This window comes from Cygnus olor, chromosome 11, assembly GCF_009769625.2.
Source record: "Cygnus olor isolate bCygOlo1 chromosome 11, bCygOlo1.pri.v2, whole genome shotgun sequence".
Lineage (NCBI taxonomy): Eukaryota > Metazoa > Chordata > Aves > Anseriformes > Anatidae > Cygnus > Cygnus olor.
Window position 1 is genome coordinate 8,817,059 of NC_049179.1, and position 22,025 is coordinate 8,839,083.

The following is a 22,025-nucleotide window of genomic DNA, read 5'->3' on the forward strand; positions in this document are numbered from 1 at the left end:
CAGGAAGTTAACATTTTGCAAGCTTTGCTCTTGGTAGAAGCTCTAATGTGCCTGTTGGGAATACCCCTGCCTATCTGCAATGAAGTGATCAGGACTGCTTTACATCTTTGCCCTCCCTCGATTGCTTTGGATGCTTCATTGCTACAAAGGTTCCTGTCCCACATCCATGCCTCCTCCCCCGCAACCTCCTCTGCCATTCAGTAAGTGTCTCTAGCTCCTAACATATGGTCAGAGCATATTCTCAGCAATACCAACACTTCTGCTTCTTCACTTCAGCAGCCGCAATGACTGTCGAACGGGAAATCTGTCGTTTAACTCGGCCGTTTGCAGTCACTGAAGAGAAGTAATTACAGTAGCCTTAATTGGCTGACTGCAGAGCCACTGCCCAAGTAGTAGTAAATAGTGCATGCTTAGGAGCTGGGTGAGGTGTAACTGTCCGGGGTTTCTCCTCCTCTTCTTCCAGCAGGTCTGAATCCACTTCACTTCGGAGGCTAACAGGACGTCAGGCTGCTGCTTTAAGGATCCAGCCCTTATACAAAAGAGATGCTTGCTGGTCAGCAAAGGCCCAGAGATGTTTCCTGAAGCTCTTTCAAGGGATCCTGGCAGGGAAAGCTCTTGGCAGCACTACTGCTGCCTACTGCTGCCTGGGTTCCCTGCCTTCCCCTTCTCCCAGTGCTGCCAGGCTATAGCACAGTTTTTTTTCATTAGCAGTGATGCAGGCAGAGCGGGGCCAATTAGTCACTGCTTTATGTTTGCTGGAAAACCCACCCAGGACTGGTAATAGCCATTAAGTGAGGGTGCAGCTTTAACTACATGCCATTACATTAAGTTTCAAGTTGATATATGGCCAGAGCAAATTGAATTCCTGCTGCTATCCCGTCTGACATTTGTTACATTACAATGCCTGCTCTTTTGTTTTTGAGTCAATAGCTGCTGCTTTCGAGAAATATGGATTATTAGAATTTATAGCCCGTCCTACGCGTCTTTTCAAACACTCATATCCTTTTATCATTTCGTTTTGTTGTTATTCTGCCCAGCACAGTTTGTATTTCTTCAGGTTTTAGCACCTGGGACTCTTGATACTTGTGCTAAATCAATACCCTTTGTCCTCATTGCTTTAATATACACAACCATTTGTGTGATGCATGAATTGCAGTGGGTTTTCTGCCTGCGATAGTCATTTACTCCTCCTGCTCAAGCATTCCTTCCTGTCTGTGTGCAGGTCGTGCTTTGCAGTAAATATAACACATCTACATTTAAATTCCTTTATATGACGATTTGCAGGCACCTGGCTGCACTGGGGAAGGTGAATTTGCTGGCTCCTTAGCAGGCGGGTGTCGCAGCTTTGACAGTACTCCAGTGCCTCCTGGAAAGTGCTGGTGTGCAGAGTTTAAAGAATCTACCTTTCACTCTTGTGCTGGGTTCTTATTTTAAAAATCCATGTTTTATTATAGTCATACCTTTTCATAAAACAGGCGTGAAGAATCTCAAGGAGCAACGATAGGGTAGAAAAGGCCTTTGGACTTTTGTTCAGCGTCCTTTGGTCGGTACCAGCTGAAGGTGTTGCTCATCAGCTGGCAGTTCTGGAGACCTGTGGGAGAGGAATTGCACCAGTAAGTGCCCGCGGGGCAGCCTCTGTGTGGGACCAGCACGGGGAGAGCTGGGCTGGGGGCTGTGTCCCACCCTCCGGCTCGGAGCGGGTTTCCTGTGAGAGCAGAGCACGGCCTGTGCTGTCACTGCACCCGTGCTGTGCTTATGGAGGTGTTCCTGAGGCCGTTCATCTCATACCTTTTATGCGAGGGGGATTTTTATTGTTTATTCCCGTACTGATCTGCTGTTTGTTTTGTGCTATCTCCCCTTTCCTGTGCTGGCTGGGGCAGCCCAGGATGTACAAGGACAGAAAAGCTGTATGTTCCTTGTCAGTCTTACACTCTTGCAAAATCAGGGTGTGCACAGCCTGTGAAGATGCAGGAAAGACGAAGGATGAGAAAGATGAGAGCAGGGAAAGGGAAGGCCTAGCCTGACTGCTCTGCGTTTCCCTTGTGGATGCCTACTGCTTCTGGGCATCCTATTGTGTCTGACGCACAGGTGAGAGCTGCTGCTGGGTAAAAAGCCAGGTCTCTGCGTGGAAGTGAAGCGGGAGAGATGTTTTCAGGGTGTTCATCCAGCGCTGGAAGGGGTCTGGGCAGGGAGCACATGATCTCCTCAATCTTTAGCGTATTTCCATCCCAACAGCTGCTGGAGCCTGGGCTGAGTCCCTTACGGCTCAGACAGACGTGTTTCTGTGTCCATCCTCGTGGGCTGGGTGCCCATCGCTGTGGACGTGGCCTGCCGCACCACAGGGCCCGCAGTGCCTTGGCCTAACCAGGTGCTATTTTCCAGAGTGATGAACACAATTTTGAATGTCTCATCGAAACGCGAGGTGAATCCTTCATCCCCAGAGGGGGTTGCGTTAAGCACAGCCTCAGAATTAATCTGAGGAGCATGAATCTCCTGCACCATGATGCCCTCCTGTGTCTCCGAGTTCCCTGCCATCTCCTGCTTTGCCTCTACCACCGCCACTCTTCGGGCTCTCCCTCCCTGTCCTTCCTGTGAAAAATGAGACGTCAGCCCTCTTCGGAGCGTGGTGGAGTGGCCTGGGTATTCCTGGCAATATATATTCCACATAAATAAAGGGGAGTGATTTACTGATCAGGTGTGTTAACTGGAGTAGAGGCGGGGAGCAGCAGAAAAAGGGGAGGCCAGACCTTCTGCGGGCGAGGAGCTGTGGGGCTGCGCACAGCTGGCCGACCCGGCTGCTTGGGGGGCTGCAGCCTGCGCTCCCCATTTGTAGCAGCATCGCTGGAAGTGGGATTTAACCGCCTGGCTTCAGGGAGAAGGTGAACCAGCCTAGCATCTGACCTTGACTGAAGGTTTCTGCTTGGGTTTCGAGTCCTCCCCTAGATCCCTTTATATTCCCGGTGAGGCCTTTCCCACCGAATGCCTCCTCAGGCCTTCAGACAGAGTACCCACCTTGCGGATCCGGGAGGCAGCACCCAGCAGGGACTTCAGAAGATCCTTCAGAAGCCCGTCAGTGCAGGTGGCACATGCCTGCACGCTCCTTGCAACATAAATGCTCCCGAATATAAAGATTATTTACATTCCCAAACAAAGCTGCCAAACACTTTTTAAATGCGCTAACGGTGCCTCTCTCTTTCCGCTGTGCTTGCTGATAAAGGGCCATAAACAAGCCTGACACATTTATAATAACCTTTCTCCCCTCCCTCTCCCCTGTTCTCTCCTCTTCCTCTCTTGCTTCTCTTGCAGGCTGCATTGGGTAATTCTTTATTCTCCTGCCATTAGCTGGGATATATTGTTTGATAGGGGGAAATAAAATGTCGAATCTTTTTATTTTTATTTTCTTGTTCTAGCGGCAGCTGTTTCAAATGCCAACAGTGGAAGTTTGGTTTTAAAATATCGTTTCCCCCAGCTTTTTTTTTTTTTGTTCATCTTCTCCCCCTTTTCCTGTGTCTCCCTTCTAAAAGGTCATCTTAAATGATGCAAGGATACATGCTTTTGCAGGTTGTTTTTATCACTTATCAGCCTATTCCAAAGGCCATTTAGTCTTCTAGGCAAAGGTTGTAGCTTTCACTCTCCCCTTCCCATTTACAAAGGAAAAATGGATGTTTTATCTCTAGATATATAAATTAGGTATAGATATAGATATAAACCAAAATGCTAACCCATCTAAAATAAAAGATCCTTGTAATTTCTTTGTCTCCAGTCAGAAGAGGTCTCAGGTTCACCTTTCGTCATGTCGCCTGTTCCTTTTAGAGATATTGATGGAAGTGCCACATCTAACGATTCCTCCTCCATCCTGTATTGATGGTGCTGTAGAAAGGCCCACTTGCTGGAGATGAAAGGCAGTGGTGAGCGGTACGGGTACAAACAGTTCCTCTGGGGCTGCTCTTGAGGCTTTTTTTGTTCTGCAGCCCGTGGCTGTGAGAGAGGCTTTTGCGTGCAGTGGGTGTGGGGGCACAGGGGAACACTTGTGGGGCTCGCGCTGCTGGAGGTGTGCATTTCTGGACCTGGTGGGCTGGTCCTGTTTTTGCAATCCAGAATTTTGGTATCTATGATAATACAGCATGTCTTCCCTTGAAGCGTTGGCCAGAGGGAGAGAAATGGATGTGGTAGACCTGGCTTGGCAGAGTGGCGGTCAGACGTGGCAGTTTTCTTTGCCTCCTGGAGGCAAATGAAAGCCTGGGGAGCTCAGCACAGGCGTTGTCACTGCATTAGCCTTGCTCCAGGGGCATTGGGATCAGGGAATCTGCCAAAGGGGCAGCAACCCAGCAGCTATTCATGCAAATGTTACCTGAGACACGACTAAGACGCAGTGAAAATCTCCCTCGCCTCTCCCCACTTTGTCTTGCTTATGTAGGATATATTTTGGGGCTGTCTCTGTGTGTGTAAATGTCCAACAGGAGTCAGAGGAGTCTCCTGGTACCACTGTGGGAGCAACGAAGGTGTGCAGAGCTTAGATGGAACCGCTTTCACTGCTTGAATCTTTCAGATCAGAGTCGAGGAAAGGGCTTTTTATGAGCGATGCATTAAAACTGTTGCTTTTCCTCTTCATTTGGTATATTCTGTTGTACGTGCTCTATAAATTTGCAGAGATACGGTTGTGGTTATGGAAATCACACAATGGAGTAATGAAGGGGCCTAATTGTAAAGTATATTATAGTCACCAATGCGCTCATTTGCTATTCTATTGCACCTCACAGAGCAGGGCAGTAATTATGAAAAGCTGAGACAAACTCGCACTCAGCCAGTGAATCCAGCCAAGCCCAAATGTGATGAACGGATCCCACAAGCCATTAAGCCCTCCTGGTGGCCTTTGACTTAGTCAGAAATTGAAGAAAGCGACGGTAGGGATGCTAACATGCAAAAAACAGATCATGAGGTATTTGCAGCACAGGGAAAGGCAAGGCCATCTCTACAGCAGGGAGAACTGATGGGAATTCCCCATCAAATTCATGCCCCAGCCCAGCTTGTTGCCAGGGTGTGATTTTATTCCTCTTGCTGCAGTGGGCCTCAGCTCTGCGTTGTTTTCCCCCCGCCGTGGTACTGGCCGGAGCCCTGTTGGAGCAGGCCTGTGCTAGATGTCCTGGGGCTCATGGCAGGACCGGGGGCTGACGCTGTCTAAAAAACGAGGAAGGAATGAAGTGTCCTCTCTAATATGACACAAAGCCCTCATCACCGAGCCATTTTCCAGCGTATTAATATTCATTTTTCACTAATGCGGGATGAATACATTTAAATGTTTGGCCAGAGCACATTCGTCATTTTTATGTCACACTCACAGAATGCATCAGCGTGATATATTGTGTATTTTACCATAATAGCAGACAATAGAGCTCAGTATTTCATTTGGACAAGTAGCAAGTGTGAGGCAAGGAGACAGCCACTGCTGGACAAGGGGTGAGCTCGAGAAAACGGAAATAAATTGAAACATATTAATCTGGAGTGAGAAGTCATTTCACCACTAAATTAAAAGCAGCAGCCTTTGCCTCTTGTTGAGTTGCCCTAGGAGGATGCTCGAGAAAGGCCTGGCCAGCAGCATCTTCTGGAGGTGACTTCAAACGTAGTGAGTTTGGCCATCTCAGCCGTGCAGGTGGCAGCATCCTGTGCAGAGGGCAGTGCCCAGAACTGATGGTGCTGGGTTGGCACAGGGCTGGAAGATCAGAGGGGGTGCAAGTGTGCAATGGGAGGCACCATGGTGCCCGGTGTGTATCAGCCCGTGGTAGAGACAAGGTGCTCTGTGTAGTGGTGGAAGAGGGTCACTGCTTCGAGGAGGATCTGTAGGATGCCCACAGAGGGGTAGGGAAGGAGGGAGAAGGGGCCTGAAAAGTGAAGTCACGGTTACTGAACACGCTTTTCCCTGTTGCTTTATTTGTTCCCATGTTTTGCCCTGGGCACTGATGTTTGGTGATTTAGACCAAAGGGAGCTGAGGAGTTGCTGTAAAGGGTAGTTCAAAAATCAATGGACGTTAGAAAGGGTCAAATGATGCCATAAAGAGATTAACAGCAGCATGGAGAGATAATATTCCCCTGACTGCAGAGCTGGCCCTGAGAGCTTTATGACATGGAGAGAAAAGAGCAGAAGCAGCCCAACACCTCTCTCCCTGCTTGACTTCTCCCCTTCCTAAAAGCTCGAGGCTGTTTGGGGAGAAAAGGGCCAGGACTGCTGGGGCAGCGAGAAGGGAATGGCCGTGGCGATGGCAATGAGAGGAGCCAGGCAGGTGGGCCATGCTGCTGCCTGATGAATCCTTCTTCTAATCCAGACAAACTGCAGCTCCGTCAACAGCCCCTGCTAAATCACCCGGAGGAAATGACTTACTCAGCATCAGCCCCAGGTTTACAGCACGGAGGTCAGGTTTTATGAGGGTCCCCTGGAGGAGCGCGGGGGAAGCGCTGTGTGGCTGTGTTTCTCCTGGCATCGCACCTGAAGCCAGGGCAGGCAGCATGCTGGGCAGGGAGAGCTCCAGCTGCAGCAGCCTTCCCCTGCAGCTTGCTCCTCAAACTCATCACTACGGCCTCCTCGCTGAGCTAGGGATCAAAATCAGGGGTGCAGCCCAGGGGACCCAAGGGCTGAGGAACAGATGACATTTGGCAATCAACTCAATGTCCTTGTCAGGAACAGGAAAGCTGCTCTCAGGGGATTTGCTTTTTGCTCCTTTTTCAACTGTTGTTTGGCTCCATGGCATGTTCTTGGCACTGACAGGAGTCCCGTACAGGAAAACATTGAATTAAATAGCTCTGTTTTCCCCCGTCTCGCTCCCAAGGCACTGCTTCCCTCTGCGGGGACAGGCAGAATGAAGCACGGGCATTTTTCACTTCGACAGCACTCTTGATGCACGCAAACGTGCACAGGATGCACCATCTAGGCTCTACCAAAGGCCTGCAGTTGGCTGAGCTCTTTGAAGGGGCTTGAAGGAAGGGAACAGACTAAAAACCCACTGAGATCAGCAAGGACTGTCTGCAAAATCTCAGCCTGGCCCTGCTGGGAAGATTTTCCCCTTGGAGGGTGTCTTCCCGAGGCAGCTTCGCCATGGGCACAGCTCCCTGAGCCTTGTCAAATAAAACTGAGTCAAATAGCAGGAAGGTTGATTTCCTGGCATCTCGCTGTAGATCTCTGTGTTGCAGGAAATTAAAAATCACGCCCAGAGGCACTCGATATTTCCTGGATGAAGGCAAGGGCCTGTGCTGGGTGCTGTGGAGCAGGGAAGGGGCTCGGCGTGCCAGGCAGGCAGGAGCCCCGAGCGTGGGGGCTGTGCGGTGGCTGCCCTTGGGATCTGGCAAGGGGATCTCTGGGATGGGAGAGCCTGGAAATAGTGGGGTTGGGTTTGGTTCTGCACTTCCATGAACCGGTGTGCCTGGAAGAGATGTGTCGAAGGGCTAGAGGACTGATGTATGGCATTAGCAAGCCCGAAAGGGAAAGAAGGAGGCGGTTGAGTCTTGGGAAAAGATGACCTTGGTCCGCTGCCCTTTAAAGCTATGGAGACATCTGTTTGCTTGAAGAGACAGCTGCCATTTTACGTGGGAACATTTGAGCCAACATGTGATGAGAGGAGCGCGCACACTAAGCTCTGTCTGCCGTCGTGCTGGGTGGCGTGCGGCCAGCAGCAGCTCAAAGCCCACTTTTCCCCAGGAGGAGCCTGCCGGGCTCCCTTGCTCTCACCCCGCTTCCTTGCCAAATGTAGCAGAGACCCTGGCGGCCACGAGGACGCCTGGTCACACTCAGGGGAGTGCTGTGTCTGCTGGGGACATGGCGGGGAATCCAAATTGCTCCAGATTTTCCTGCACCCCGGGGCAGAGCAGCCAGGAGACCCGGGCAGGTCTTCCAGGCCAGCAGTGTCACCTCTGGTTCTCACTGATCTTGTCTGCAAGGAAAGCACCATTTTGCTGCCAAACCTTAAACTTCCTGGTGTGTGTATTCGCCTTGATTTTTGCCATATCATCTCCCCCCCCCTTCCTTGTTACTGCTGTGCCGTTTTATCTTGCGTCCTCTCTCTGCGTTTCTCTTACTTCTATAGCTTTGTTTGCTTCTGGATCTTCCCCCCTCCCCGTTTCTCTCCCCTCCTCTGAGTCCTACTGGTCCCAACCTTGCTCACCTCGCCGGCCTGGCCCTCTCTCAGACTTCGTTTTCTGGCCTCCCACCCAAGTGACAGCAGATGAGAGCGCAGGGTGCTGCCACTGGATTTCTGTGCTTGCTTCCTGCAGCGCCTGGGCGATTATTATCTCGGTAAACGACTGAAAGAAGTATAGTGATAAAAGGATTAAGCCAGACATATTTTATTTTATTTATTTATATCCTCCTCCCTTCCCCCCGACGAGTTGTGGAGCATATTGTGCTGCAGCTGCTGCTGCTGATCCAGGGAAGAGCGGTGACATGGGGCTGGGGAAGGCGCAGCGTGGGCTGGGGGTAGGCAGGGAACAGGCACGTGCTTGGGCAGGGGCTGCTTGCGAACGGGGGGGCTGACAGTGCGTGGGGCTAAAGCAGTCAGACCCCCTGCAAAAGGGCTGTGGATGCAGTGAAGCCACCGTGCCCTTTTTCCTTGGTAAGAAAGCCTTCTTTGAGTCCATCTCTTCAAGAAAGAAGGGCCCGCAGAAATGGGGTCTGAGCCTGGAGCTGCTCAGAGCTAGCAGTTCAGTGGGTTACAGACCAGAAGGGCGACCAGAGTGTCCCCAAGCAGGAATTATTCCAGAGAAACCCCACATGCTGGCCTGGCTTTCCCAGGGCCCCGCGAGCACGTCGCAGCACAGCACCGTTCCCAGGAGCAGCTCCTGTCAAGCTGTTCCCTGCAGCAGATCCTGCAGATGCTCCTCGAAGCAGCCTGTTCCCAGCTGAAGTTTATTTCAGGCCTGTTTGTGTGTCTGTTAAATAACCGACAACCCACAGACTCGCACAGACAACCCAGGCCTGTCTGGGAACTCTCAGAGCCCTGCCTGCATCTGCAGCCTCCCAGATTTCCATCATAAGGGCTCCCAAAATTCAGCTGGTGAGACTTCCATCCCTCCTGATGGCATCACAGTTAGACGACGCATAAACCAAGGCAGAGGCTCAGTTACAGAAGGCAATCTACCCTGAACATTTGGGTTTTGATATTGCATCTTCCTCCTGGCACCTTGGCGTGGAGGGTTCAGTGTCTGGTTGAGCACTCGTACTGGGTTGAGCCCTACGGGGACAAAACTGGAGATTATATTCCTGGCAAGGACTCCTCTCTAAAGCTCATTTTTACCAAGGTTGTATCTGCTCTAGTAAATATGACAAGCCAGCATCCATTCTCTGGTCCTGAGGGGCAGTGATGTGGTGTGGCTCGTGCCGATACAACTAAATTTTGGCCTCTCCTGTGCAGTTTACTGTTGACAGCCCCTGGCTCACGCCATCCCCTGAACCGTGTCCAGGAGAGTGCTGGCTAGCATAGGCCAGGGAGCATGTCAGCAGTTAACCATCTTGGAGGACCATACCACAGTGCCTGAAGCCAGCACCTTGGTCCTCTGCTAGTTACCAGTACAGACCTCTCTGAGATGCTTTAGCAGAGTAAAAGGAGTTTCAGAGACCCACTGCCTGGAGCCAGGCAGGCGGGCGTCCTCTGGAGCGCTGCTCGCTGACAGCACAGGGTTGTGGCGGCGGGGAGCAGGAACGGGAGAGAGACTGGGAGAGAGCGGGGGAATGTGGATGGAGAGGGAAGCGTGATTTATGGCAGGCTGGGAAGCCTCAGCACGCAGGAGCGGAGACAGGAGGACCCTCTTAGCCTTCTCCCTGTAGTCTCTGTGCTGGAGTGGTTGCACGGCCACTGCCTGCATCAACGGGAGGCACTTGGCACCCTCCGTCTCGCTGAGTGCTGTGCGGAGACAAATCAGCTGCTATATTTGTATGACTAAAGAGACCCAGGAGCACAATCATTCAGGAAGTGAAACAAAATGATGGCAGCGCTTGGGCCAATACCTTCAGCAGTGCAGGGATATCAGAGCTCTTCAGGCAGGTGAAGGAGCAACTAAAACTATCTAAAATGATCACATACTGCTCTGGCTCTCAGGGACCATGAACTACCTAAAGGGGTAGCGGCTAAGGCCAGTCCCATAGGTCTAAGCAGAAGCAGTGATTTTGTCCTTTCCAGCAAGGTGTTTGGAAGATGGAACTGCATCAGAAGGGTCCTTCATGGTGTCCCATCCGTCCCTGGGGAATACGAGCCAGGTGAGAATGCCGGACATCTCTGGAAGGACACCTGAGGGATGTCTTGCTAGGGTGGCTCTATCCCACAAATCCTTGTTGGCTGTTGTTTTCCCTGCCTTTCTCTGCTCCCCCATTTCTACCTTCCCTTCCACCTGTGCCCACGACGAGCAGAGCAATCCAGCGTGGCCTAGTTTAATATTCCACAGATCCTCCCAGGCTGATAAATGAGAACAAGAGAGGGAAGAAGGGGGTGGGAGCCTGGTGCATGGGGGGATATAAAGCCCTGAGTCTGTATTCAGAGCAGCAGAGATAACAATAAGCGAGAATAATAGTCTAACAAGTCGGAAATGTCACACGCGATCTGGTGCCATTAACACAACATGGATCTGAAATATCACATAATTAGTTTTGTGCCTGTTGTTCCGATTGGGAGAGAAAAAAATATTAAAGGAAAGAGATTTGGGGGGGCAGAGAGGGGAGTGCCAGCAAAGTGAACTCATAAAAGGGCGAAGCCTACAGCATCTAATGTTTTTGGAATAACATAATAAAGCTCTATCTCCTTACCCATAGTTTGAGGCCGAGATTTTATCTGGCAGTACAGGATAAAAAGAAATGAAAACTTGAAAAGGGTAGATAAAATTGCGATTGATCTCTCTAGGACTGCCTTGCCTCCTTCCACAGAACCTTGTGGGCCTCATAAATTGCTCCACCACCGAGTCTCACGATCCCCACCCCTTCCCGTGCCACCTCACCCACAGATGAAAAACCCAACGTTTCCAAGGCTTCTTTCCCCATCTCTTTATTACCCAGTGCACAAAACCCACGTTTGAAGGCTGTGAAATGACTCAGAAGCCGCGAGTCCCCCGGGAGCATGCCTAACGTACGTGTGTTTGGGGGACCCCTGCTGCTGCCGAGCCGTGCGAGTCCCCGTGCTCTGAAGGTCTGCCTGCGGGCTGCTGGGTGCCGTCAGCTGCTGAGCACAAAGCTCCTGCCTCGCTGCACCCGGTCTGCGGCTGCTGGGGGCTCGTGGTGCTCTGAGGGAGGCTGTCCCCTTTCAGAAGAGACAGATGCACCCAGATCTCGGTGGGATGGGCACTTGGGAAAATTGGGTAAGGGACTGGAACGAGGCTGATATTCCTTATCTCAGAGGAGCAAATACCGCGTGGGACAAACGCTGTCAGTCCCTTCCTGCCTGCTACTGGGGTGTGATGACCCGTTGTGCACGCAGCGCCCTCATGAGACTCTGTGGTTGTGCCTGCTGTCCACCTGGCTGGCTTTAGGAGCAGCTTTAAACTGTGAGCAAACCCTCCTGCTGCCTGGGGCAGCCCCACAGCCTCGCTGACATCGTGCACACCTGCCTTGCTGCAGGAGCCGCCCCATTCTGTGGGGCCAAAAGGTGCATTACAAACGCACCCATTTGGGATAGGAGCAACGGAGCCTGGGGTGTTGCACCCTCTGTCCTGAAACAACTTAGTATCTGCATGGCCCACGGGGTCACGCCAGCTCCCTGTCAGAAGGGAACAGGGGAGGATTTCTTTTGCATGCTTTATTTTATGTGTTCCCTTTTCCATGCGGCTCTTTCTCCTTGCAAAAAGCCCTTTATCTCTGGTGGTGGCTGGGACACAAACAACAGCTTCGCCTCTTCCTCTGGTGAGAAAGCTGGAATTGCTTACATCGAATCAAGCGTGGATTTCTTTATCTGCTCTGGCAGAGAAATCCCTTTCTCCATCCCGTGGCTGTTCAGTGGCCTGTGTGAGGCTGATGGATGCCTTGGTGCTGCTTGTGCAGACGGGTGCTAATCACCCATCAGTTCTGTTCCAGGCGATGTGAAGGGAGAGGCCAAAGGGCCACGTGGCGCGAAGGACCACGATTTGCCAGCTCCTCCCAGGGCTGTTTCTGGGAGGGAAGGTGGCCCACGCTGCCCCTTTCCCTGGCTCTGCATGCAGAGCAGAGCTCTGCGAACCACAGGGCTGAATTTTAACAAGTAATGAAGCTTTCTGTCAGTTTTTTATGTGCCAATTGCTAATCACTTTTAAGCATATTCTGGGAAAGAGGTACTTTAAAAAAAGCTACGCTCCTGTGCCAAAGACACGGAATGCTCTGTCCAACTTCTGTCTCCTGAGAACGCCTGTAGGATTGGGATTCAATTAATTCGGTCCCAGTGGATCCATCACTTTGCCCACTAACGGCCGCATACTGACAGCGGGTGCGACAGGAACGGTGATCTATTGCTCGCTGCTCTGGCCAGTTGTGGCAGGAGGCTGCTGTCACCGTGCCGCTGTCAGCTCGAAGCCAAAGCCCTTCACACATGAAATAGGGAATTTGCAGAGGGCCGAAAGGCAGCTGCCTCTGGGGTGGAGCACAGCGGCGGCTGAACTGAAATCTGCACAGCGCATTTGCATGGGGAGTGAAAAGTATTTCTCCATTTTGTTAGCGCTGAACAGAAGTGATAAATATTAAGACTGGGAAAGAAGTGAGCTTCCCTTTTGACAAGAAAGTCTGCGGCATCAGTTTTTCCTTTGACTCTGAAGCGAACGTTAAAAATTCTGATGAAGCATATGTTCTTCCAAAATTAAACATCCCATTTCTATTTCAGCCTTTGCAGCTTGCCAGTATTTTTAAAATACAAAAACAATGATTTTGTTGGGAAAAGCCATTTTGAACAAGGCATTTTAGGATATCAAAATGCTTTGTTTTGTTTTTAAAAGTTGAATGATGATTGAACAGTCTACATGATATTAGTATTTTTTGAAATGTGTTGATTTAAATGAAAATTGATTTTTCTTGGTGGAAAGCAAGGCTTTGATGAAAAATTTCTGATCTGCTCCAGTAAGATAGGCAAGGTCTGTATTATATATTGGCCTCTATCCAGCGAGTGAGACATCTGCTACCACAAGAGGCAAAGGGAAGCCTGCAGGAACAATGCTATCAAAAAGGCCTTAAACGCCACTCCTCTGTGTCATACATCAATGTAAATAATTAAATTTCTTCAAGCAATTTCCTGGGAGTTTTATCAGGATGATGCAAACTGACTTACTCCCAAAGCTTCTTCTTCTGTCTTTTTATGACTCTTTAGGACTTTTAAGCCTACCACCTCCAGCTGGATGTGTGCCCACGTTTAAAGATACATTGCATGCATGGGCACATCAGGTGCAGCTTCTGGAGTTTTGCTTTGGAGTTTTTGAGGTCTCCAGCCCTAGAAATAGGCATCAAGTCCTGCCCTAAACAAAAATAGTTGAATATGAGGGCAGCTGCCATTATCCCTATCTTTGTGGACAAGTTCCAGGTGGTATCAAAATAGGGTGTGGTGGAGCTCACCTCTAATTAACCTTGCTCAGCCCTGGGGTAATTGCAAGCAGGTGGTACTGGCAAGGATGGGGGTAGTGATGAAAGCTGATGTGAAGGTCACAGCACCTGGAGCTGTTGAGAGAGGTGATAAATCTCGCTGAGGCTGCATGGGGAGGAGGTAGTGTGTGCAGGGAAGTTTTGGGGAGCAGTTCTGGTGTGCTGTTTCAGCTTCAGGAAGAAAAGCCTCTGCAGAAGCTTAAGAAGGCCTTCGAGCAGCTGCTAAGTAGAGGGTGAGTTGAAAGGGAAACATCAGCAATTGGAGGTAGTTTTTGTTGGATGAGTTTGAGTGTAGCGTGCCTGTTTTGCTTGTGGTGCTTGCCTTATGAAATATTTTGTGGGTAATGGCCTCCAAATTATGCAACTCAAGAGTTAAAAGGGGAAAAAATAAAGTATAGTCTTGTTCTATCTGACTGGCAGCCTTTTGAGGACCAGATCTTTCACCCTATAACCATGAGGATTAGAAGCAACCCATCTTCTTCAGTTGATGCAGAAAGGCAGGTTAAGTGCAGTGCCTAAGACTCCAGGACCTGAGGGTAGGCAATTCCCTGAACTCATAAAATCATGACTTGGCAAAACTGTGTTAGCTGCAGAGCTCTTCATGCTCTTAACCTGTATTTCTCCTAAGCCAATTAGGCTGAGCTTCTAGTGAGGGCAATAATGGCCGGGCACACTCTTTTGAACCAATAATATAGGTGGAAGGAGTAGACGAGTGGCTTGCTAATGAGGAAACGGCTGCCTGCTCGTGATGCATAGCTAATGACCTCTGTCTCCAGCATTCCATGGTCAGGTGGAACAGAAAATCTATTTCCACCAAGTGCTTCATTACCACCCAGCTCCACTTGACTGAATAGCTCAGTTTGGTGGAGGGAGTGGGGAGAGCGATGTGAGTGGGACGTGGTTGTTTGAGGGAGAGGGAATGTGGATCCCTGTGTCACCCTGGCCAAGCCCCCCTGCCTCTCTGGGCACTGCTGTTCTTTATCCCCTGCCTGTAATTGCAGTGGGAGGAACAGTGCTGCTCTGTGTGGGGAGTGCATGGGGTTGTGATATGTGCTCTGCGATATGGTAGAGAGGAGTTACAAGCCCCCGAATCGGTTAGAGCCATGCTTCTGCAATGCCTGCCTGGTTACTCTGTTGCCTCTTCAGCCCCTTTTCAGGGGCTAACATCCTTCTGGGTTTGGGGAAGAGAACAAGAGTTAGGCAGGAGCTCTGGGAGGCAGGCAAGCCTCAGGATAAGCTGTTTGCAGTCCCTATTGAGAACAGAGTGAAATAGAGATTTCTCCAGGACTGGTCCTTGGCTGTTGAAACCACAAGGATTAGACTGGCTCTGTGTTTCTCAGTTTCCTGGGGTGTGATGCTGGGGGAGGGGGGGGCAGGTAGGCAGGGTAGAAAAATCTGCTGCAAGATTTCTTCCTATCAGCAGTTTAAAGTCTTCTTGTGGAGCTCCTATGCCTATCCCCTTCCACTTGGAGTTAAAAATACAGTTTTCAATCTGTTAGTGAACAATTCTAGCTTTCTACAGTAAAGACCCCATCTTCTAACCAGGTCCTGCGAGATCTCTCCGTGTCAGTTGATTTAGCCTCATTGGACTGCTGTGGTTGGGAAAACGTATTGAGATGCCTCCAAGATGCTAAAGATATATAAATGGCTGCTGTTAGGCTAATTTATTACTATTTAGCAGAGAACAAATACATTTTAGAGGGCTAATGGCAAATTAAAAATCCTATTAAGCAAATTTGCTTACCTAGTACATAGTAACAACTTGGGTTTAGATCCCACAGTCATTTAAATGCAGGCACAACTTTACTCAAGCATGTGGGCCCAGAAAAACCCTAAATCTCTGTGGGATCAAGAACATGGATATTAAATGTAAAATAATTACTAACCCTCCCACCAAATTAGTCTTTTGGTCTTGACACCACTGGTCTCCTCCTGACTCCCTGCCTTTGCTTGGAAAATGAAAATCGATGGGGTCAGGTTTACTTCTGCTTCTAGTCAGCGTCAATCCGGTGACCTCAGTGTGGAGTTGGTTTCGCAGGAGAGTGCAGTATTGATCCTGCTTCCGATCTGCAGCATTTGACATCAGTGCACAGCCACCCGCGCTCGCCCAGGAGGCAGCGATGCTCTGTGCTGCTGGGGTGGGCCCTTGCCCACTGTCCCTGGGTCCTGCAGGATGAGGTGCTGTGCCCCTAGTTCTGTGTGCAGTGTGTTGGGTGGTTTGTTGCCATGAGCTGGCTGGCTGGGGCAGCCCGAAGCAGGATGTGCTGCTGAAATGTTATTGTGAAGCTTCGCTGCCTTGGGCTGCTGGATGGACACAGCCCAGCCTTCTCCAGGTGTTTCTTAACTGACCTTCCAGGGGTGCATAGCAGTGGTGAACAGCCCCTGAGCTGCCATCTCCGTGTGATTCCCTCATCTTTGAATGAATGGCAAACAACCAGTTAAGGCTCTGAGAATTAGTAGAAATCATTCTAGCTTTTTTCTTTCTAGTTCGTATTGTAAATGAAGGGAATAATCTTTGCTCTGAGGTCAGAGACTGGCGTTTATTTATTGTTAATGACAGTTTTTCTTGTGCTTCTGGTGCAGATAAGGGGATGAAGCCCTTTTACTGATGTGTTTTGCTGATTCATTTGTGAATGAATGCATTTGTTCTTGGCAGGGGGAAAGCATCCCACAGGTGGCCCTGGCCGCAGAGGGCTGGTGCTGGTGAGGCACACTGTAGCAGGGGGAAGCACCAGGAGTCAGCCATGGTGCTCCCGCGGAAGTCTGTGCACAGATACGAGCAGCACCAAGCCAAATGAGGCCTCATTTCGTCAGCTGAAATACTGCTGGGGTCAGCAACCTGTCAACAGAGAGCTTGTGCTGAAGTGCTTTGAGCAGGGATGGGTGTAGGTGGTGCTCTACATGAAGATGGCTCAGGCAGGCGTGAGGCCTGCGAGGCTGGCTGTGAGGCCACCGTCTTTGGTCACTGAATTTACTGGCTGAAAAGCAGCTCCAAACAGCAGCACCAGCACAGCGGAGGTGTGCTGGCGTGTGGTGAACTGGTGTGAGGGGTTGTGATGAAAATAGGTGGTTGTGGGGAAACTGTGGCAGATTTTGCATCGCCAAAAGCGTTCTGCACCACACTGAGGCCCTGGGGCTTCCTCTCCATTGGCATCCACTGCAAGCCAGCTCTGAGGTGGTACTTGCTGGAGTCCTCCCTCTCCTGGTCTGTCTGCATCTGTCAGACCAGGTGACAGTCTGCAGTGAGACCTGCTGTGCCCACGCAGCCTGGGCAGGCTCACAATTAGCAGGTAATTTGCTGAGGGAGGCCTGCGGGGAGGCTGGAGGCAGTGCTTGCTGCAGGCACCCGCTGGTTTGTGCCTGCTCCGTCCGTATTTCAAATGTGAGATGTGAGCCCTGTGCATGTTCTTGCTGGAAATGATATGTGTTGTAATTCCTGTGGCAAAAAATGTGCTTGTGAATGTGTTGCTCAGAAAAAGGGGTGAGTTCAGATGATGGCTTTCAAAACTCTTTCCTGGCTATTTGTACAACCACTTCTATTTATGTGAAAGTGCAGCTTCTGTGAGCACCCCAAATTTGAGCTGAATTTGGTAAAGTTTTTTCAGCTGAGATAAAATTTTAATATTCAAAACTTCATTTAAAACTGCTTTGTACATCTGAAATGACTTTTTTTGAATGAATTTCCCTGGAACTAATCCTTTCTCTTGGATTTGAAATACTTTAGACTGACAATTGGATGCTTTGATACAGGAAAACTGTTTGTAGCTGAGGCCAGCTTGAAGCCCTTTTGAGAGGGAATTAGACTTGTTCATTGGTCAAGGATTTGTACAGCGTGTCTGCGTGTTTCTTGGGTGCCAGTGGTCACCATCTTCCAATTCAGCAGCAGTGGCCATCCAGTCAAGGAAAAGAAACTGCACAGTGTGACCCCCTGCAGAACATGAATAACTAGTAAAAAATGTGTATTGTCCCCAAATTCCATGATGCATTTCTTATCTGAAAGCAGGGGCACTGGGTGGCTCCTGATGATGGTACATCTGACTACCTTAAATTGCAGTGCACTCTGGTTGAATCGGATAAAAATCAGAGCAGGAGATATTTTGATGTGCAAGTCATGTCTTCTGTGAGAAGGGGACCCCTCTTTCTATTTTTAATCTGCAGTAGTGCTATCACCAGCCTTGTGATTTGTAGCATGCTTTTATTGTGATAAATCTATTGAGCAAATATTCTTCAAAACAGGCTTTTCATCTTCTCTGTCACAAGCAGTTATTAGCCTTCGTTTGTTGGAGAGCAAAGAGCTCTTATGGGGGAAAGTGGGAGCCTGCCAGTGCCTTGGTGTCCTCGGCAGGCTCCCAGCCAGGGCGCTCTTGGGGCTGCGGGGTGGATGTGAGTCATGCCTTGCCCTTGTTGTTCCCTTGTTTCCTGAGCTGTGCTCGCTCATCTTTCTGAGCGCAGGATGTGGCTGGCTTTATTTGGAATGTTACAAGCAGCCCTGTCTGAGTTAATTGACCAAGACAAATTTTGTTAAAAAACCTTGACATTAATAATGAGAAATAAGAGCTGGGAGGTAAAACACATGCTCTCTAGACACGCATTAGCAGTGCCCCCACCCTTCCAGTCTCTTCCTGAGGTAGTACAGCAGAGAGCTTAGGTCAGTTAGTTTTAAAATTAACTTCTAGTCCTCAAGGCATCCTTTAAATAGAGTTTGAGCTCTGACTATTGCTAGTCTTTTTAGGCTGTGTGAGGGTGTGAGTCAAGGAGGGATGGAAGAGCACAGTGGTATGGAAGACCCAGAGAAATCCATAACTGTTCCTGGCTGCTCCTGGGCGGATACTTCACCTCGTCCCCCAGGTCTGCATGCTGAGCTGGGATAACGCAATCCAAAGCAATGTTGGTCCTGCCCCTCTCTCCTTGGGCACTGCTGTGCTGCTGTAGCCATGCCAAAAGGCAAGAGATGATTTTAAGGGAGGGAATTTCTTCAGATGAAGAAAAAGCCCCAGACACCCTCCAACTCTGGTAAGCAGAAGATGAAGCCCCTAGAAAAACACCTGTTTGTTGTTCCACATTGTGATGTGACAGGCTAAGCAGCAGTGGTGTGGCCTTTACTGTGTCAAAGCCTGGCCATATTAACGTGTCTGCCCACCTTCCCTTCATCCTCAGTGGGGAGGAATCCCCAATGGGGTTATGACTGCTGTAGTGTGATGTAAGGTCATGTCATGTAATGTACATCCTTTGGAGAAGCTTTATCCCAGTTCTCTGCTTGTGGACCCAGACAGAAATTGGTGATGAAAATATGTTCCTGCGGACAGCACCAAAAGGAATACCTTCATTTGCTTCTGGAAGCAGGCAGATGTTTGAGTCTTGGGATGGCTCCTTCCCAAAGTCACGGTGCTGTCCTGGTCTCTGGGGACGCTGTGCTCCCATGCCTTTCTCTGCTGACGTGGGCCTTACAGGCAATCCATCAGCTCACATCTCTTCTGAAGTGGCAGGACTGCAGCCGTACATCTCTGATCGATACCGCCCAACCTTGACATGGAATCAGTCACTCGTAGCCTGCTCATTACTGCTGGCTAACCGTTTGCCTGCAGCAGCCCCTTAATAGCCTTCCCAGGCTGCTGCGGAGTCACAACAGGAGTGTTTAGCAGCCTTATTTACATGCAGCATTTCACCAGTCCCTCCTTCCCCTTGCTCACAGTGTGCCATCTGCTCTGGAGCCTCGGAGGAGCTGGAGGCTGCAGTGCGGGACCGAGCATGGTGCCTGTGTTGTCTCTATGGTGACTGCGTGCCCTGCCTGGTGGCAGCTGGGGGGGCCGGCCACGCTCTGCCCACGCGAAAACCTTTGTTCTTCCAGAAGATTTTGGCCTTGCGCTTTGATTCTCTTCTGGCTTTGAAGCTGATTTTAGTTGTGCTGATTTTAATCTGCTGCATTTCGGTCTTCTCATCTGTGTTTATGCTCTCCGAGGATGGGAAAGGCTTGGGAAGCGCTTTCTAGAGAGCAGCTTTAGGATGGCAACTTATTATTTATAAACTGGGGGATGGATGAGGTCTGGGAATGGAGTGCCTGTGAGTCTATTAGCTGGGCATGTTGTGCCCTGTCTGACTGCAGAGGCTTTCCCTTGTATCAGCAGCGAAGTCTTAAGTCTTGACTCCTGACCTTGGTCATGAGCTGTTAATGATCTCTGAAGAAAGAAATACACTGACACGTGCACTTTGGGGGATATTTGGTACATCTGCTCTAGTGTGCCATTGATTTACATGAGCAGGCTCAAAGTACCACTTTTTAGTGGCTTTTACTTAAACTGAAGTCCAAGTTTCAGCTTGGCTTCTGTTTGCTGGGAAGAAACAATTGCACCCTTGGGAGTGAGGATGTGGAAGATGACAAGAAATTGTGTGTGTGTGCAGGCAGCAGGGCTGGAGAAACACCTGACCCAGGTGGGGAGGTTGGAGCAGCCTCTGTGCGCTTGCTGCTTTGCTGACTGTGGTGTGGAGGTGCTTAGTTGTGGTGTAGGAACCCCATGTGCTGGCACTGCAAACACCCAGACTGGAAATGCAGCCCTGCCTCGTGCTCCTGACATCAGCACTGAGGGTTAAGCGGGTGTATGGGCCATCTATGCTGAATAAAATGCAGGGCTTTGTGATTCTTAATTAGTGCACTAAATTGCTTCAAGTGATCATTCTGTTAAAGTGGGAAAATCTTGTATTTAAATACATAGAGGGCGAGACTTTATTCTTAGATGCTTGGGGAGGAGCCAGCAGTGCTATAGCATGAATAGTGTGAAGGGAATATTTACTGCAGTGTGAAAGGTAGCAGGGCGTGCTCCAGGAAGCTTATGGGCAACGAATGTTTTCCAGTCCTGTATCTAGAATCACTATTGTGTGAAGGCCTCAGTTTTTCAGTGGTGAGAAGGAAATGGCTGCTTTGATTTCCTTCTAGTAGGAGCCAGGTTTTGAGTGTTGTGTGTGTGCTTCCCCAACCACCCCTTCAGCCCTGTTCATCTCCCACCGAGGGAGCGGCTGTGTGGAGCTGCACTGCGTTAACCTACAGGATTACAGGGAGGGATTATGGAGGAGAGGCTCTGAATGCTGAAACCGTGGGAGCACTTCAGTCAGCATTTGTGCTTCCTGCCCTGGCAGCGTGAGGCACGGTTGTAGGAGATGAGGCTCAGCACAACACCGTGCACATGGAACTGCTCCTTTCTGGGGGCTCCATCTCCAGTGTTATGTCCTAGGAAGGACCTTGAAAATGTGGCTTTTAGCTTCAGTACCACACAGATAATCTTTAATGTATTCGCATGTGATTTTGGAAGAGTTGGAAATAATTTTGGAGGTTGGGGTTGCCATTACAGTGAACTGATTTAGGAACACCCTTCTCTCCATAAATCTCCTGTTCTCTTCCCCCAGAGACCATGGGGCGCCATGTGCTGCTCTGGCACACTGCTGGTTTACCTGCCAGGGTTGGTAGCTCCCCTTTTGCCCAAGTTAATTCTTAACTTCTGCCTCTAGACCTTTTTTCTGTGCTTGCCTGCCTCAGTCCTTATCTGATGCTCATCTGCACTGTCCTTGCAGGAGTGTGGCTCATCTAGTTCATCTGGGACTCTGGCCTCACATGAGTTGCTAATGAGAGTGTTGTGTTTCAGGGTAAGATTTGTTTCTCCTCTTGACTTCAAGATGAATATACGGTTTCACAAGTGAGGACTCTGTGTTAGGTTCTCTCTGTGTTCTCTTGCATACAAATGTGGCTACAGAGACTTGGAGGACAAGGGCAGCCTGAAATGGGTTTGCAAACTGCCTTTTGCAGCAAAGACTGCATCTCAACTAAAGTTTAGAAGAAAACAAGATAAAGTCTTCTCCTCTAAATTGGAATTAGACAGCTGTTGAATTTTCTTCTATGTGTAAAAAAAAGTTGGAATTTCTCTCTGGTGTGAAATATAAAAATAGATCTTGCTGCATGTTGTATGTTTGCCTGGATTTTGTTGTTCTTGGAAAAGTTGTTTGGAAAAATGACGCTGCCCTTGGCTGGCTAGATAGCAAGAAGATGAGAGGACTTGGCTGGTGGCGAGGTCAGGCTAACACTGCTGCTTTCCCAGGAGGCCAGCTGAAGCTTTCTGGGGGCTGAGTGACCCACCTGGCTGGGCGATGGGAAATTCGTGGAGGAGGTGGGAATGGCAGCTGGCTGTGGCAGGAGGGAGGTGTCTCACAGGAAACTTCAATTCCAAGTCACCATTTTTCTTCAGGATTTCTTCCCCCATTTGATCATGCTAACCTTACTGATGAGGCTGGGAACTTGAGAGGGAAAGCAGGCATCTCACAAATCCCTCTGGCCTGCTTTATGTTCCAGAGTCAGAAACCGAGCAACCACATTTGTTCTTAGGCTTCTAATCTCTGCGGTCCTAGCAGCTGTCATGGTGCATCCTGCCTGCAGGCTGCGTGCTTCAAAACTAGTAGGGCTACACCATAGCTCTGGGAT

General features: G+C 49.8%; 1 protein-coding gene across 6 annotated transcripts in view; it reads left to right on the forward strand.

Moving 5' to 3' along the window:
- The window catches only part of HMG20A (high mobility group 20A), a 165,660-nt gene that overhangs the window by 108,505 nt on the left and 35,130 nt on the right, over positions 1–22,025 (forward strand). The gene's annotated exons all lie outside the window — the stretch shown is intronic.